Raw genomic sequence first — 16,035 nt, 5'->3', positions numbered from 1 at the left:
CTTGGAGCCCCAAGAGTTTTCTTGTCCTGTTGATTCTTGGGTTGGGCAGTTGACTCAGGGCCCAGGAGAGCCCTGCTGCAAAAGGCCAATGTGACCCCGGAGGGAGCAGGCCCCTAACCTGCCATTGGCCGCTGTTGGCCTTGGTCCGCTGGAGAGCCTTCCAGATGCGACCGACCGACACTTCGGTCAGGCACTCAACAGGACAAGGCTCAGGGAAGTTCCTTTCCGTGCAAGAACACTGCTGGGCTTCCACTGGCACCCTGAAGGCTGGGTTAGCCCTTTGCAAAAACTCTGCCCACGGGAAGTCAGGAATCTGGGTCCAGCCCCCCGGAAGCCTTCCGGCCCCCACCGTGCCGGCCCTTACCTTTCGACGGTGTCTCGCTGGCGTCCTCCTTGCCCGACAACCTTGCCAGCATCGATTGGTGTCAAGCTGGGATGAGGATCTGGAATGGAAACGAGCCGTTGAATCAGAATCTGAGCGTCTTCAAGGCAGGCGGTGTGTGTGTGTGTGGGGGGGAACTCTTGCCTGTCAGGCAGCTGCTCGGAAACGGAGCCTCCCTCTGGAGCTGCTGCCTCCTGACGGAAGCAGGAGACTTGGGCTGGAAGAAGTGCCAGGGAAAGCAATCCAAGGGGACTCGGCAGCCTCGTGGGGTCCCGTCCCAGGGCAATTGCCTCCCGGCTCCAGGCCTCGCTGGCAGCTTTGCTAGACCATCCTTTGCAGGCGGAGGGGAGAGCCTGCGTCTCCTTGGGCTCGCAAGTGTTCGTGGGTGCCCGACTATGTTAGCTCTGCATTTCTGCAAACGGAGCCCACACACAAATTCCACCGGCTGTGTGTGCGTGCGTGTTGGGGGGGGGCTGAAGAGAAACAGAGGCTGCTGCGGGAGTGGGGGAACGCTTGCTGGAGTACATTGGCTGCCTCTTTCCTTCTCCTCTCCTGAGTGGATGCAAACGGGGCTGGGCCTGATGCTCCTCGACCAGGGACACATCCTTAATTCTCCCCTGCCGGCTCCTTTGCTGCTGCTGCTGCTGCTTCTCGCACCACGCTATTAGCTAGCGCTCGGCTAAATACCTGTTCCCTTCGAGCGCATTGTCTGCATGTCAGAAGCCGCTCTCCTGGTGGCCCCGGTGGCTTCTGGGAAAGCAGCCGGGGTCGAGAGGTTAGACCCAGGGAGCTGGAGGCCAGCACTTGAGCCCCGTTCCACCAGCAAGAACAGGCTTCCTGTGCTTTTCTTCCCTGAAAAGAGTGGTTGTATTCAGGCTTTTGGAGTGACGTTGGAGGGGTTTTATACGGAAGTTAAATGGGCACACATCAGTACGGGGTTTCTAAGAGTTCAGCTCTCTCCCCAGGGCTGGAGGTTAAATCTTTGTGTGGGGAGGGGAGGGACAGATGTGCCAGCTTTGAACCTCAGATCGCAGCCCTGCAGTCGCACGTGCTTCTTCCCCACGCTGGCTCGACTCCTGTCTGAATAGTAAATGTCCCAGGTAGTGCTTGAACAACAGAGGTGAGATTTTGGAACAGGCCTTATTCCAGGGTTTCTCAATCAGGGGTTTATGAACCCCTGGGGTTTCTTGATGGTCCTGGAAGGGTTTCCCGAATGGTGGGGGGGAGTCAATTCATTTTTAATATATATTTTTAAATGTGTCAAACATTTATCAGGTGATATGCCCATATAGAATCATGCCAAACCGCCCACCCCTCGGCCAATGACGGGCCTGGAGGGAGCGGGGAGGGGAGGGGCCCCATGTGGGCATGTCCACAGCTCTACTTCCCAACCATAATCTGTAGGATCGAATCACTTCTGGGGTTTCTTGAAGCCTGAAGAAGGTTTCAGGGGGTTTTCAATGGTAAAAAGGTTGAGAAAGGCTGCCTTATTCTGACGCAATCTCCCCCTGTGACCTGACTGATGCAGTGTTTCATGTCCTGGTTGAATGCCTTAAAAAAAAAGAATATTAGGGATTATTGTATTAAGCCACTTACATCAGACACTGCCCTGTGCTTTGGAATATCTGTTTTATGATCCTACGATTATGCTGGCAGTAACAAAATCAGTCCTAGTCCTTTTATTCCACCTGTCCAAAGGAAAGGACAGCAGCTGTGGTATCCAAAGACCCAGCAGACCCAGAGAGATTTTGACAAGAGAGATTGGGAAAGGAAATAAATATGGTTGGGACAGTTTCCTAATGTTTCTGTTGCACAAAGAATCTAGTGCAGCAGGATGGGTTATTCCTGGGCTGATTCTGCACTTCCTTTGTTTTTTCTGTTGTGGATCCTGCTGAATTCAGATTGATTTGAACTCTGGTCTTCCTCTATTCCCCCCCCCCCACAACAAATTGAAACAGAAATTGTGATTGGGGAAGCTCAGAGTGGGGAGGGGAGCCAAGTGCAGCAGGGGTCTCTTTCTTTTCTTGAACAAGGAGGATTGGAGACAGCAGAGGAGGGGGAAGTAAATCCAAGAGGCAAATCTCTGCTGAGAAAAGTTAGGCCTTCTGGAGCGCAGTCACTTTAAAACAAGCCTTGCAACCGGGAACCAGGAAGTCCTTAAACTGACACCCTGGCCAATCAGGGAAGACTGCTTTGCTATGAGGACAGAGAAGGGAAATAATTCACAAAAAGGACAAATTTACATACTTCCTGATGCCGATTTTTCAAATATTGAAGCTTATATCTATTCCTGGATATTGTGGGGGAAAGGTAGGGTCACCCCAGATCAATCATGCATGTTGCAGAGGGAAAATTTAAAGCACCCAAAATCAAAATGTAAATCTCAGTGTAAACGAGAGGGATTTTTTCAAACTGGGAGTGGGTAAAAAGCCCTGTGCAGACTACAACCTGGTATCAATGCAGCAAACAGTGAAGAGTGATGGGCAAAAATGTGAGTCAAGAGAAACATGACTGGGAAGAAGGGATCCGCTGTTGACGGCATGACAGGATGGGTTTCTGCTGGTGGCAGTAACTTTTGTGCTCAGAGGCTGATAACAAAAAGGGAGGAAGGATGACCCGGGAAACTACAGACCAGTGAGTCTGACCTCTGTTGTGGGGAAGATAATGGAGCAGATATTAAAGGGAGCGATTTGCAAACATCTGGAGCACAATTTGGTGATCCAAGGAAGTCAGCATGGATTTGTCTCCAACAGGTCCTGTCAGACCAACCTGGTTTTCTTTTTTGACCAAGTGACAGGTTTGCTGGATTGGGGAAATTCAGTTGATGTTATTTACTTGGATTTTAGCTATCTGTATTTTCAGATAGTTAGGTGGATAGGGAATTGGTAAGAGAACCACACTCAAAGAGTTGTTGTCAATGATGTTTCATCTGACTGGAGGGAGGTGAGTAGCGTGGTACCTCAGGGCTCGGTGCTCGGCCCGGTACTTTTTAACATATTTATTAATAATCTACATGAAGGGGTGGAGGGATTACTCATCAAGTTTGCAGATGACAACAAATTGGGAGGACTGGCAAATACTCCAGAAGATAGAGACAGAGTTCAACGAGATTTGAACACAATGGAAAAATGGGCAAATGAGAACAAGATGCAATTTAATAAAGATAAGTGTAAAGTTCTGCATCTGGGTCAGAAAAATGAAAAGCATGCCTACTGGATGGGGGATACGCTTCTAGGTAACACTGTGTGTGAATGAGACCTTGGGGTACTTGTGGATTATAAGCTAAGCATGAGCAGGCAGTGTGATGCAGCGGTAAAAAAAGGCGAATGCCGTTTTGGGCTGTATCAACGGGCATCACAACAAAATCACAAAATGTCATAGTCCCATTGTATACAGCACTGGTCAGACCACACCTGGAGTACTGTGTGCAGTTCTGGAGGCCTCACTTCAAGAAGGACGTAGATAAAATTGAAAGGGTACAGAGGAGAGCGACGAAAATGATCTGGGGCCAAGGGACCAAGCCCTATGAAGATAGGTTGAGGGACTTGGGAATGTTCAGCTTGGAGAAAAGGAGGTTGAGAAGGGACATGATAGCCCTCTTTAGGTATATGAAAGGTTGTCACTTGGAGGAGGGCAGGATGCTGTTTCCGTTGGCTGCAGAGGAAAGAACACGCAGTAATGGGTTTAAACTACAAGTACAACGATATAGGCTAGATATCAGGAAAACATTTTTCACAGTCAGAGTAGTTGAGCAGTGGAATAGGCTGCCTAAGGAGGTGGTGAGATCCCCCTCACTGGCAGTCTTCAAGCAAAGGTTGGATTCACACTTTTCTTGGATGCTTTAGGATGCTTTGGGCTGATCCTGCGTTGAGCAGGGGGTTGGACGAGATGGCCTGTATGGCCCCTTCCAACTCTATGATTCTATAATTCTATGATTAGTCTGCGGCAGCTAAGGCTGGGTTCAAGCACTGAGAATGGGAGGGACTGTTTTTTTGGTGGTGTGTGGGAAGAGGGGATTGGGCAGTGCTGTTGGTAGCGGCTGAGGCTGAGCTTAGATAGTAATGAAAGGAAGGGATGGGGTTTTTTTAGATGGGAACGGGATTGGGTTCCCTTGCTCTGCCCTTCCAGCTGGGATTGTGTTCTAGCAGCGATGAGACCTTAGAGCCAAGGCTCTACGTTTCCCGGAAAGGAAACAGTGCATCTGATAATTTCGTGACCCCCTTTGCCTCCACTGAGATCATAGCACCATCTCTTTCTGGGAGGAGGAATTCCTGACATGCCCAAAGACACCTTCCTGGCACATTGCTCTCTCCTCCCCGCTCCCATTGGGCAAGCACACATCCTCATACCCCCATGGAAAACACCGCAAGCCCCAATAGCTCCCTGTCTGATGGTTCTCCTCACATCCAAACGGCCAGACTGGGAAATGACACGGTTGAATCTGAGTCACTTGAAACACTGGTGTCTGCCAATTGCTTTCCTTTCCCCTCCTGGATCATTCGTTCAGCACATGGGGGTCTTTGGCAACACAACCTCCTCTCTACATGGCCATTCAGACTGTGGCCTTATTTGCCACATGGGCACCCAGCTGCCTGGTACTGCGACCCCAGCGCCCCCAGAAGGGGTCACCTTCCTCCTCCCCGTGGATTGTTCCTTTGGCAGTGGAATGCGACCGCCTCTGGTAGGAAGCTCAGCAGCCGTTCAGCAGCAACAGGCAATTATCTCGTCTGCAAGTGCAGCTAACCCAATTAGAAGAAGTGTTTATGGCATCTGAGCAGCGACCACTGCACATGCTGAGAGCTGTCTCAAATCATCCTACCTCTCCTGGGTGCCTCTCAAAGCATTATTATTTATAGTGGAAATGCTTATGGTGATGAGCATGTGCAAGGAATGCTTATACATCACACAGCCTCCTCGTGGGTGCAATGCATCTCTTTGTCCTCTGCACATATATGTGCGTTGAAACCCACCCACCCGAGAATCCCACGGATCTGGGCCTCTGGATGTTAGAAGGGAAGACTTTGCACCTTTCTGCAATGCTGATGTGAACAGTGCTTGTTTATAAGGGCTAAAGTAATGGGAAGAAGTCTTTGGGGCAAAAGCTAAAGTTTGACTGTGTCCTAGAAACTCCAGCGTTTTTACTGCCTCCCATTCTGCCAACCCTTTCTTTTGTCCCATAGAATTCGATGGGAAGCCATGGAGAACAAATTTTGTTCCCATCTGCCGACTGCAGACTGTTTCTTTTACTCCACAGAATTCAATGGGAATCCAGCGAGAACAAAGTCTGTTCCAATCTGCAGACAGCTCTCTATTTATTTTGTTCCAGAGAATTCAACTGGAAGCCTTGGGGAGCAACATCTGTTCTGATCTAAAGATTGCAAAACTATATTTTTTTCATCCCATAGAATTCAATGGGAAGCCATGGAGAACAAAGTTTATTCCTGTCTGTAGATTCCCTCCCCCTTTGCCCGCAGAGATTAGAGCAAGTCTTTCGGGAGTGGGGTCTCTTGGTGGCGTTTCACATCCTAACAGGCTTGCTGCTCCCTTCATCATGACGGCCCCCCCTGCTAGGTAGGACATCACTGTTCCCATTTCACAGATTAGGAAACCACGGCTGGAAGAACAGTTTTAGCTCCCACAGGCTTATATCCGAAGTCTGCAAGCCGTTTAAAGAGCTGCTCTTTGCCTCTCCAAAATCCTGAGCATGGCGCACAACTCCCGGGCATCGATCCTGCCCCATAAGAGGCTGCATCTCAGAGTCAAATCTTAACAGGCCTTGCAGGGATCTTCTAGCAGCTGCCCCATCTCTGAGGTCGCTGCCTATTGCAAGAGGGAGTATTTTGACGCTGCCGGCTTTTGTACTGAACTCCAAGTCACTGGCAAGGAGCCTGAACCCTGGCCCCTCCCTCCACCTCTCCGAGCTTCTCTGCTGGAAAGGAAGCAGGATCCGGCCCTAATTATTAGTGTGAACCGGCTTCAGTCTGCAGAACATATGGGCGCCCGTGCCAACTTCCTCCAGAACAGCTCCCTTCTGCCCGTGCTGTGCCACATTGCCATGGTGAAGACGATCATGTCGATTTCACAGCCGAGTAAACAGCCACATGCCCAGGCCTGCTCGCTTTCCTCCGGCACTAGAGCTTGCGAAGAAGTGGAGAGAGATCTGGGGGGGGTGGGGGCGGCAGCAGCGCTGGGAGGGAGAACAAACACCACTCCATAGAAAACGTGCTGTGGCTGTAAGTCAAGTATCAAAGCAATACCCAGCCTGCCAAGTCGCAGAAGCCCTTCGGTTCGGGTAGCTAGGTGACCGCAACGTCTTCCTATTCTCACTCCTGCTGTGAAACACGCACACAGAGAACATCTTGTTCCTTCCCCGTGATAGTTAAAGGAAGGGGCAGCAGATTCTGAATGAACACCAGACCTCTTCATGTAATGGGCGATTAACTTACGGAACTCACCGCCGCAAGATGCGGCAATTGCAAGTGGCTAAGATCTAAGAGGCACTGGGAAATCTGCAGGGTTCTTAAAAAAATAGTTATTATAAGATACTGCGGGAGACACCACAGTTGTCCGTTTTCTCTGGGCCTCTTTCGGTATTAACCTCTGGAGGATGACTTCGCTTTTGTGCTTGGCCACCCGCACGTGCAGTTTCCAAATGGCAATGCCAAGGATTTTTTTTCTTTTCATGCCGTTTGTATTAACGTCAGAGCCACGTGCTTTTTTCGGAGGTAGGCAGTCCCTCCTTCCTCTTCCTCTCTTTTTTTCCCTTTGCACCCGAGCAATAACGCACGTTCGATGAGATGTATCTGTGATATCTTTGCATCTGAGGAAGTGCGAATAAAACTTTGTTGGTCTTTAAGGTGACACTGGACTCTAAATTTGTGCTTGAAAGCTGAAATGGTGGCGGTGGGGGAGCCTGTTCCGGAAGAAGGCGAAAAGGAGGGAGGGGGGAGAAAACAACACCTTTTCTAAGGCTTTCAGAGAAGCCCTTGGCTGAGATGGGAGGGGGGATTGTCTGGGGCAAACCAGCAGGGAAAGGAGAGCCAGGTCTACCCGGCTGCCCCGTAGATACAAACGGGAGCCATTTTTTCCTACACGGTGAACCATTGCAGGCAGCCTGGAGATCCTGCAAGGGTCGGCAGCCCACATCAAGGGCAAAATGGCTGGGTCCTTTCATATTTGGGATGGCAGCCGGATCATAGAATCATAGAATCATAGAATCCTAGAGTTGGAAGGGGCCATACAGGCCATCTAGTCCAACCCCCTGTTCAACGCAGGATCAGCCCAATGCATCCTAAAGTATCAAACGCCAGCCCTTACAATGCTGACCAATTTGACGAACGGTGGAGAACGGCGCCTCACCCCCAGGTTGAAGTCTCACCGGTAAACCTGCTGCTGGCTTTCTTGTTGGAAAGCGTTCCTTTTTTCCAAAGCCGGGTTGGGAAGAGTTGAAAAAAGGCAACCGGACACAAAAGAAATTATATTGTGACCTGAAGCAGATTTTCTTAGCGGTAATTGGTTTTTCAGAGGTGCGGTGTGGGCAGCCCCACCCTTCCTTTTTTCCTTCCCCCCCCCTCCTATGCGCACGAGCAATAATGCACGTTCGATTAAATGTATTTGTGTACTTTTGTATCTGGGGATGTACAAATAAAACTTTGAATAAAGCTTTGTTGGTCTTTAAGGTGCCACTGGGCTCTAAATTTGTACTTCAAAGGTGAAATGAGGGGAGGGGGAGTCTGTTCAGGCAGAAGGCAAAAAGGAGGAGGTGGAGAAACAACGTTCATGCATCTTAACTCGACTAGAAATACAAAACAAAAAAAGGCACCAGGGTGCTGGGGGAATGAGACGGGAGGCGGAGAAGGAGGGAGGCGGGCTTGCAGGTCCACGAAGGCATGCTGAGGATGGGGAGAGAAGCCACTTCAAATGCTGACCACAAACACTGGATTCCCACGAATTCTCTCCCCGGGAGGGGTGGGAATTCACCATTTGCACTCGAAAGCTCACGCCTTGAATAAATCTTTGTTGGTTTTAAAGGTGCCACTGGACTCTGATTTCATTTTGTTGTCCAAAAACCCGCGTAATGGAAACCTTTCCTCTGGATCAGTACCCGAGGAGCCCAATTTTTGTGTGAAATCGAGGAAATTCCGCTTAGTTAAAAGGGTGCTAACTCGAAATTTTAGGACACTGTGGATTCAGCCCTAGGGATTGGTACCATAGGACGGGGGATGTTTTGTGACCTCAAACAACCCCCTGGAGCTTCTATTTGCCTTGCTGCATGAAACATACTGTATGGAAAATATTTAAAATTTACTTCACTTGTACCTCATCTTCCTGCCCGAAACAGGGCTTACATCTGTCTCCTCCACATGATCCTTGGAACAATCCTGCAAGGAAGCCGAGCGGCCCATGGTCATCCTGCCAGCTTGCGCAGGGATTTGAACCTGGCTCTCTTTAGGGTTGCCATTCCAGGCTGGGAAGAACCTGGAGATTTTGAGGGAGGAGCCTGAGGAGGGTGGAATTTAGGGAGGCCAGGGACCTCAATGGAGCATAATGCCATAGAGTCCACCTACCAAAGTGGCCATTTTCTCCAGAGAAACTCATCTGTGTCCCCTGATGGTCATTTGCGATCCCAGAAGATCTCAAGCCACCACCTGGAGGTTGGCAACCCGGTCTCCTACTTCCTAGTCGGCTCCTTCAGCCCTTGCCTGGCACCAGCTCTCGTCGGAGGTGCCCTGCTTGGTCAGACCAACGGCCCCTTCAGCCTAGCATCCTGTTTCCAGCCATGGTCAATGGCATGCTGCAGGGAAGCCCAAACAGGGCCAAATTCCCTGCTCCCCCGCCTCTAACAATCATAATCGAGGGGCCCTCTGACTCTCCTCGCCGAGAGCCAATGCACCCCTCAAATCTGTCCAAGCTCTCTCAAAGTCAGTGACCATCAGTGTACCTTGCAGCCGTAATTTCCACAGGCCATCCCTCTATTGCAGGGGTAGCCAACCTGTGGTCCTCCAGATGTTCGTGGACTACAATTCCCATGAGCCCCTGCCAGCAAATGCTGGCAGGGGCTCATGGGAATTGTAGTCCATGAACATCTGGAGGACCACAGGTTGACTACCCATGCTCTATTGGGTAAAGCAGAACTTCCTTTTCTCTGCCTTGAATCTGCTACCATCTCCTGAGGGTCGTCCCTCAAGTATTTCAGAACAGGGAGGAATGTTTCCTGTGTACAATGTCCGTCCCCCACCCCCCCCACCCCCGTTGGTGCCAATGACTGTTCTGAAGTGCTGTTTGAGGCTCAGAAAACGGCATGGGCCTTCTGCACCATAATCTGAAACAGGACCTCTTGCAATTGTTACACAGCAACAACACAGACTATTAGAAACATCGACTCTCATGAGGATTAGCTGCATTTGTGGAGGAGGATAGGTCCCTCAGCAGCTCGTAATCATTAAAGGAAGCCTCCATGTTCAAGCGCAGCATGCCACAAAATTCCAGTTGCCGGGGAAGCCAGCGGTGTGAGAGGGCTATCACATTCTGGACCTGTCTTCCTGGAACCGTTCTACTTGTCCTTTTGAATTCCATGAATGAATTCCATGAGGTGGGTGAGGCTAACAGTGTGTGACTGGCCCCAAGTTACCCAGCAAACCTCCAAGGTTGAGGGGAGATTCATACCTGGGTCTCCTAGATCCTGGTCTGACGTTCCAAGTTGGGGGTCCCCAACACGGTGGGCTACATCGAGGGTCGTCAACCCCTGGTCTGCGCTCCAGTACCGGGCCATGAAGCCCTCAGTACCAGGCTGCCGGCGGCCGCACCTGCCTCCCCCCCCCCCAGCAAGAAGCTCGCCAGGCCACTTTGCTCGCAGCCCGGCTATCTTCTCACTGCGAGAGGGGGAAGAGGCAGGCGCGGCTGCCGGCACGCCATCGGACGCAAACGCACATGCGCGGAGTTGCTGCGCATGCACGGTGCACCCCCTGCTGGCACAAACGCGCATTCGTGGCAACTGTGCATGCGCATTTGGATGGCCACCACCAACAAATCCAGCTGGGGGTCATCAGCATATCGATGCCAACTCCGCCTGAATCTCTGGATCAGTTGGCCAAGGGGGTGCATATAGATGTGCAACAACAATGGGGAGAGAATAGCTCCCCACGGGACCCCACATGTTGGAGCATACCACTAAGAGGTTGTCTCCCCTAGCACCACGCTGACCTCTTGACCACGCTGGCCCTTGACCAAGTCTCGTGCTTCTCTTACGCAAGTTCAGGAAAAGCGTTCCCAAGGCAAGGGCCATTGTTATTTGAGAAAGGAGGGTTGTGCCATGCCTTTCGGAGCCTGGCGACAGATGTGCCTGCTTGAAAGAGCGACTGGTGGCTGTGCCCCATGGCAAGGCAACAGCGAGACGGAACACGTCGATGGAGGCCGAGTCCGCATTCCTGAATATTCCCGGAACAGAATGGGAAATGACTAATCTTCACACTTCCCAAGAACAGAATGGAGGTTTCTGAAATTCAATCACCAAAATAGGAAGGTGTTATTTATTGCTGGGATGGAGAACTGGGGTGGGGAGGGGGAGCCTAAACCGAAGAGGGAAAACAAAAGGACAAGGATTCCAGGCGCCTTAAAAGACCGAACAAGCTGATGGCAGCATTTGTGAACCTGAGCCCACTTTGTGCAATGCCTGACGTGTGCCTGGATTGACAGATTTACATGTGCACAGGTGCACGTGCACATACACACACACACACACACACACACACACACACACACACACACTATATACATAACTCTGACCTGGATGCAGGGTAGCCAGGTCAACCCTGGTGGGGAATGGGGGTTATGGTTGCCAATTCCAGGAAGGGAAACTCCTAGAGATTTGGGGCTGGAGCCTGGAGAGGACAGGGGCCTCAGTGGGGCACAGTGCCCTGGAGTCCACCCCCAAAGCATGCAAGAAGTCCTGGGTTCAATTCCCAGCATCTCCAGTTAAAAGCACCAAGCCACAGGTGATATGAAAAACCTCTGTCGGAAGACCCAGAGAGGTGCTGCCGGTTGAAATACACAGCACGGACTTCAACAGACCGATAGTCTGGCTTGGTATTCATGCAGTCTGCTGCAAGGGTGTGGCTGCACATCTGCCTTGTGTGTAGGAAGTCCCAGGTTCAATCCGTGACATCTCCAGTTTAAAGGACCGGGTATGAGGGGACGTGAAAAACCTCTGCCCGAGACCCTGGAGAGCTGCTGCCAGCCAGAGCAGACAATCCTGACTTTGATACTGACTCAGGAGGCAGCTTGATGCGTTCTTGTGTCATGAGCGAACGCTGATATCCACGTTTGTTCCCACACGGTCTCTCTAGCTACAGACTGCTGAAGGGGATGAAAACAGCTTTTGTCAAAACATACCAAGACACGAGCGGTCGCCTACATGCCTAATCCTCATTGCACAAATGCACCATAGTTAAAATAAACCACGTTTTTTCATAGAATCAGAGAATGTCACAGAATCATAGAATCACAAAACCACAGAATCATAGAGTTGGAAGGGACCTCCTGGGTCATCTAGACCAGGGGTAGTCAACCTGTGGTCCTCCAGATGTTCATGGACTACAATTCCCATGAGCCCCTACCAGCAAACGCTGGCAGGGGCTCATGGGAATTGTAGTCCATGAACATCTGGAGGACCACAGGTTGACTACCCCTGATCTAGTCCAACCCCCTGCACCATTCAGGACACTCACAACTCTATTGCTCATCCACTGTAACCTACCCCCTTGAACCTTCACAGAATCAGCCTCTCCGTCAGATGGCTCTCCAGCAAGGACTGAACGGAGCCACTGATGCGGTATAAGTCTGCCATCTCCAGTTAAAAGGATCCTAAGGGTCTTTCTCTGGTCGTGACCCTGTAGAGCAGGGGTAGTCAAACTGCGGCCCTCCAGATGTCCATGGACTACAATTCCCAGGAGCCCCTGCCAGCAAATGCTGGCAGGGGCATCTGGGAATTGTAGTCCATGGACATCTGGAGGGCCGCAGTTTGACTACCCCTGCTGTAGAGAGCTGCTGCAGGCCAGAGCCGACAACGCTGAAGCAGATGCTCTGACTCTGTTTCATTACTCGTCTGACTCATTTGGCCTGTTTCTTTTAACAGTGCAAAAGGCCGCAGCTGTTCCCGATAGGAAAAGTGAGAGGGCGGGCGGGCAGAGACAGGCAACAGTTACGCTGGGAGAAATCACAGCATGTGGATGGAGGAGAAAGAGAGAAAGGAGCCTGGGCTGTGTCGCCTGAAGAATATTATAGACAATTACTCTGTGGGAGAAGGGTAAGGAGGAATGAGCAGAAATCTAGCCACTGAGTCATTCCCACCACTGTTGTTGTTTATCATGCCCTGGAGAAAAGGCTCAGCGGCTGAATTTCGAGCCTTACAGAATATCCTGCCAGGGGAAGAAAAAAAAAAAATTGTAACAGCAGCCCAATCGGCAAAGACGAGCCTTCCCGAGGCCCTTTCCAGGCGCAAGCCCTTGACTCGACACGGGAGATGTTGCTTCAAGCGGCTGGCTGGCACGTAGGGCTAACCAAACGGAACAAAAACCTATGAAATAAGAACCTGAATCCGAGCGTGCCGTGCCGTCTCCCCAGGACACAGAGGTCGTCCGGCTTGAAGGCCGGGGAGGATGGGAGACTGTTTCTAGCAGTGGTCCTCATGTTGGGAGGACAGCGCAAGAGAAGCTGAATGCTTCAGAAGCTGGCAAATATTCACCCCGTAGCCCTCCAGTGGTCCTGTTGGGGAATCGCCACAAGTGCATGCCCAGAGGTGTGGCAGCTACAGGGTTGCCAGGTGTCCCCCATCCAGCCACTGGCGGTGGGTGGGGAGTAATGCTGCCAGATCTCAGTTAGGAAACTCCTGGAGATTTGGGGATAGAGCTTGGGGCGGGCAGGGACCCAAGTGGGATCCAGTGCCAGAGAGGCCACCCTCCCAAGTTTCCATTTTCTCTAGGGGAATGGATCTCTGTAGGGATCCCCAGGTCCCACTGGGAGGTTGACAGCCCTTGGCAGCGACCGGGGCCCAGGGCTACCAGTGGGGCCAGCTTTCTCAGACTCCCCCCACACTCCCCTCCCCTTCCACTTGCTCACGTGTCTTTCCCAGGTCATGTGATTGGGACCACTCCCCCCTCCCCCAACGCTCCTAAGCGCAGATGGCAAAGTGCCTGCAGGGGGTGCACAGAGACAGCCCCTCTGGTAGCCGCAGCAGCTGCATGCCCCAGCCAGCATGAATGTGGCACAAGCTTCTGAGAGCGCAGGTGGGGAGAGGGCTTGTAGGGAGGCCAAGGATTTACTATCAGGCAGGAATGCACACAGGGCGGTGGGTGGGAAGGGTGCCATGAGGGGCAGAAGGGGCCCACTGCACACTGTCTACCCAGGGACTCCCCGAATCTGGAACTGGCCTTGCACAGGTCTCTGGCGAGTGACTTCCGCTCTGTCTTGCACATGTCCCCCACAGCATTCAGGGTTCCACCCTATTGGTCCCTGAGAAATAAGCATTGCTACCAAGTGATCAGCACTGGGACCCTTTTCAGAGAAGAAAACATTGAATCTACTTAGCATTATTTAGTCAGTGAGATGATGTTAAACAAATTCAATGTATTTATGTTCCCACAGTCACGACGGGACTTATGGTGGGTCCCTTGCTGGGCACCGTCAGTTCTTCTTCCTTCCCCCATCCTCGGCTGTTTCTGGCTGTGGACCTGCTGGGAGCTCTTTTTGAAATATGAATCATCCCTTTATTTTTGTGAAATTGCAGCAATCCACCCTGAAGTCAGGCTTGGCTGTAAACAAACAAAATGAAGCAACATCTTCTGGGGGTAGCCAAGTAGGGGAAACAGAGAAAATGCTTCTTGAAGCAGGCGTCTCCGACGTGGTGCTCGTGGGCACCATGGTGCCTGCCAAAATCCTTTTCTGGCGCCCAACAAGTGTCTTCAGAAAGTAGGCCGGGCCAGTTGAGGCTCCTGCCCAGCTGAGCTTCTGACTGGCCATTGGAGATCTGATTGTCTGCGCACGTTAAAATAACATTGCTTGAGTGGCAGCTGCCCCTACAGTGTCAGTTTTTTCTTTCTCAGCGCTGTTTCCCAGTGAATATTTAAACATTACTCCTCTTGTCCCTGCATGACTTTCTTTTGTGTGCCCCCCCAGCAGCCGTTTTATGGTTGAATCCACCTTCCATGATGGTGATGCTGTGATTGTACTCGCTATTTTGTGGCCAAATTCCAAATGTGCCCACAAGCTCAAGAAGATGGGCATCAAAAAGTGGAAGGGCATAAGGGCTGGATCAGACCCATCTAGCCCAGTGTCTTCTATCTATCTATCTATCTATCTATCTATCTATCTATCTATCTATCTATCTATCTATCTATCTGTCTGTCTGTCTGTCTGTCTGTCTGTCTGTCTGTCTGTCTGTCTGTCTGTCTGTCCGTCTGTCCGTCTGTCCGTCTGTCCGTCTGTCCGTCTGTCCGTCTATCCGTCTATCCGTCTCTCTCTGTCTGTCTGTCTGTCCGTCCGTCCGTCCGTCCGTCCGTCCGTCCGTCCATCCATCCATCCATCCATCTCATTTATACACTGCCTCTCTCCTCAGTGGCTTATGTGGTTTTTGTTGCCTCCATTTTATCCACAACACAACCCTGCAGGGCAGGTGTCAGAATCCCCAGTTATTTCTCCCACAATTTTATTCTGTTTATTCTGATGCTTGTGAGAGTGCTGTTCTGACCCGGCTCATTTGCCCTGGGGTAACACAGATGCTTTGGTTTGACACCCCAAAGTCGATTTCCTGCCACTATATTTTATGCCTACTCACCCTCCTTTCACATTCCTTCCATTCCCTTGTTTGAATATACTTTAGTTCCCAAACCCTCCTGTCCCTGATGGCCAAACGGTTATCTCTATGTTTTGACTTCTTTGAACTGTGTCTGGTTCGAGTTCCCAAGGGAGGGAAGATGAACCCCTATATTGTTTGCTCTATACCTTGCACATCAGCCCTGACTATGCTTTCAACGTGGATGCTTGCAGGAGTCTCAAAGTGACTTACAGTCGCCTTCCTTTCCTCTCCCCACTACAGCCACCCTGTGAGGGAGGTGAGGCTGAGAGAGCCCTGATATTACTGAAGAAGCAGAAGAGAATTGGTCCTTATATGCTGCTTTTCTCTACCCGAAGGAGGCTCAAAGTGGCTTACATTCACCTTCCTTTCCTCTCCCCACAACAGACACCCTGTGAGGGAGGTGAGGCTGAGAGAGCCATGATATTACTGAAGAAGAAGAAGAGTTGCTTCTTATATGCTGCTTTTCTCTACCCGAAGGAGTCTCAAAGCGGCTTACATTCACCTTCCTTTCCCTGATATTCCTGCTCAGCCAGAACAGCTTTCTCAGTGCAGTGGCGAGCCCAAGGTCACCCAGCTGGCTGCATGTGGGGGAGAGCGGAATAAAACCCGGCTCACCAGATTAGAAGTCAGCACTCCTGACCACTACACCACACTGGCTGGAGGTGGTGCCTGGATTTTCCTAGAATGACGAGGGGAGGAGGGACTCCTCATTAAATTTGTAGATGGCGCCAATTTGGGAGGAGCTGGAAAAGCGGGCAAATGAGAACAAGATGCAATGCAGTAAGAAGAAGTGCAGAGCTCT

At 51.1% G+C, this 16,035-nt stretch overlaps 1 protein-coding gene and 1 long non-coding RNA gene across 6 annotated transcripts in view; one reads left to right on the top strand and one right to left on the bottom strand.

Moving 5' to 3' along the window:
* Positions 1-16,035, bottom strand: part of MAG (myelin associated glycoprotein) — a 72,340-nt gene that overhangs the window by 33,470 nt on the left and 22,835 nt on the right. For all 5 annotated transcript variants that reach the window (XM_077336947.1, XM_077336946.1, XM_077336949.1 and 2 more), the window contains exon 2: positions 365-443. The gene's annotated coding sequence lies outside the window, so the exon portion shown is untranslated. The remainder of the gene's footprint in view (positions 1-364; positions 444-16,035) is intronic.
* The window catches only part of LOC143837307 (uncharacterized), an 84,718-nt gene that overhangs the window by 62,082 nt on the left and 6,601 nt on the right, over positions 1-16,035 (top strand). The window lies entirely within an intron of this gene.

This window comes from Paroedura picta, chromosome 5 (genome assembly GCF_049243985.1).
Source record: "Paroedura picta isolate Pp20150507F chromosome 5, Ppicta_v3.0, whole genome shotgun sequence".
Classification (NCBI taxonomy): domain Eukaryota; kingdom Metazoa; phylum Chordata; class Lepidosauria; order Squamata; family Gekkonidae; genus Paroedura; species Paroedura picta.
This window is presented reverse-complemented; position numbering and strand designations above follow the sequence as displayed.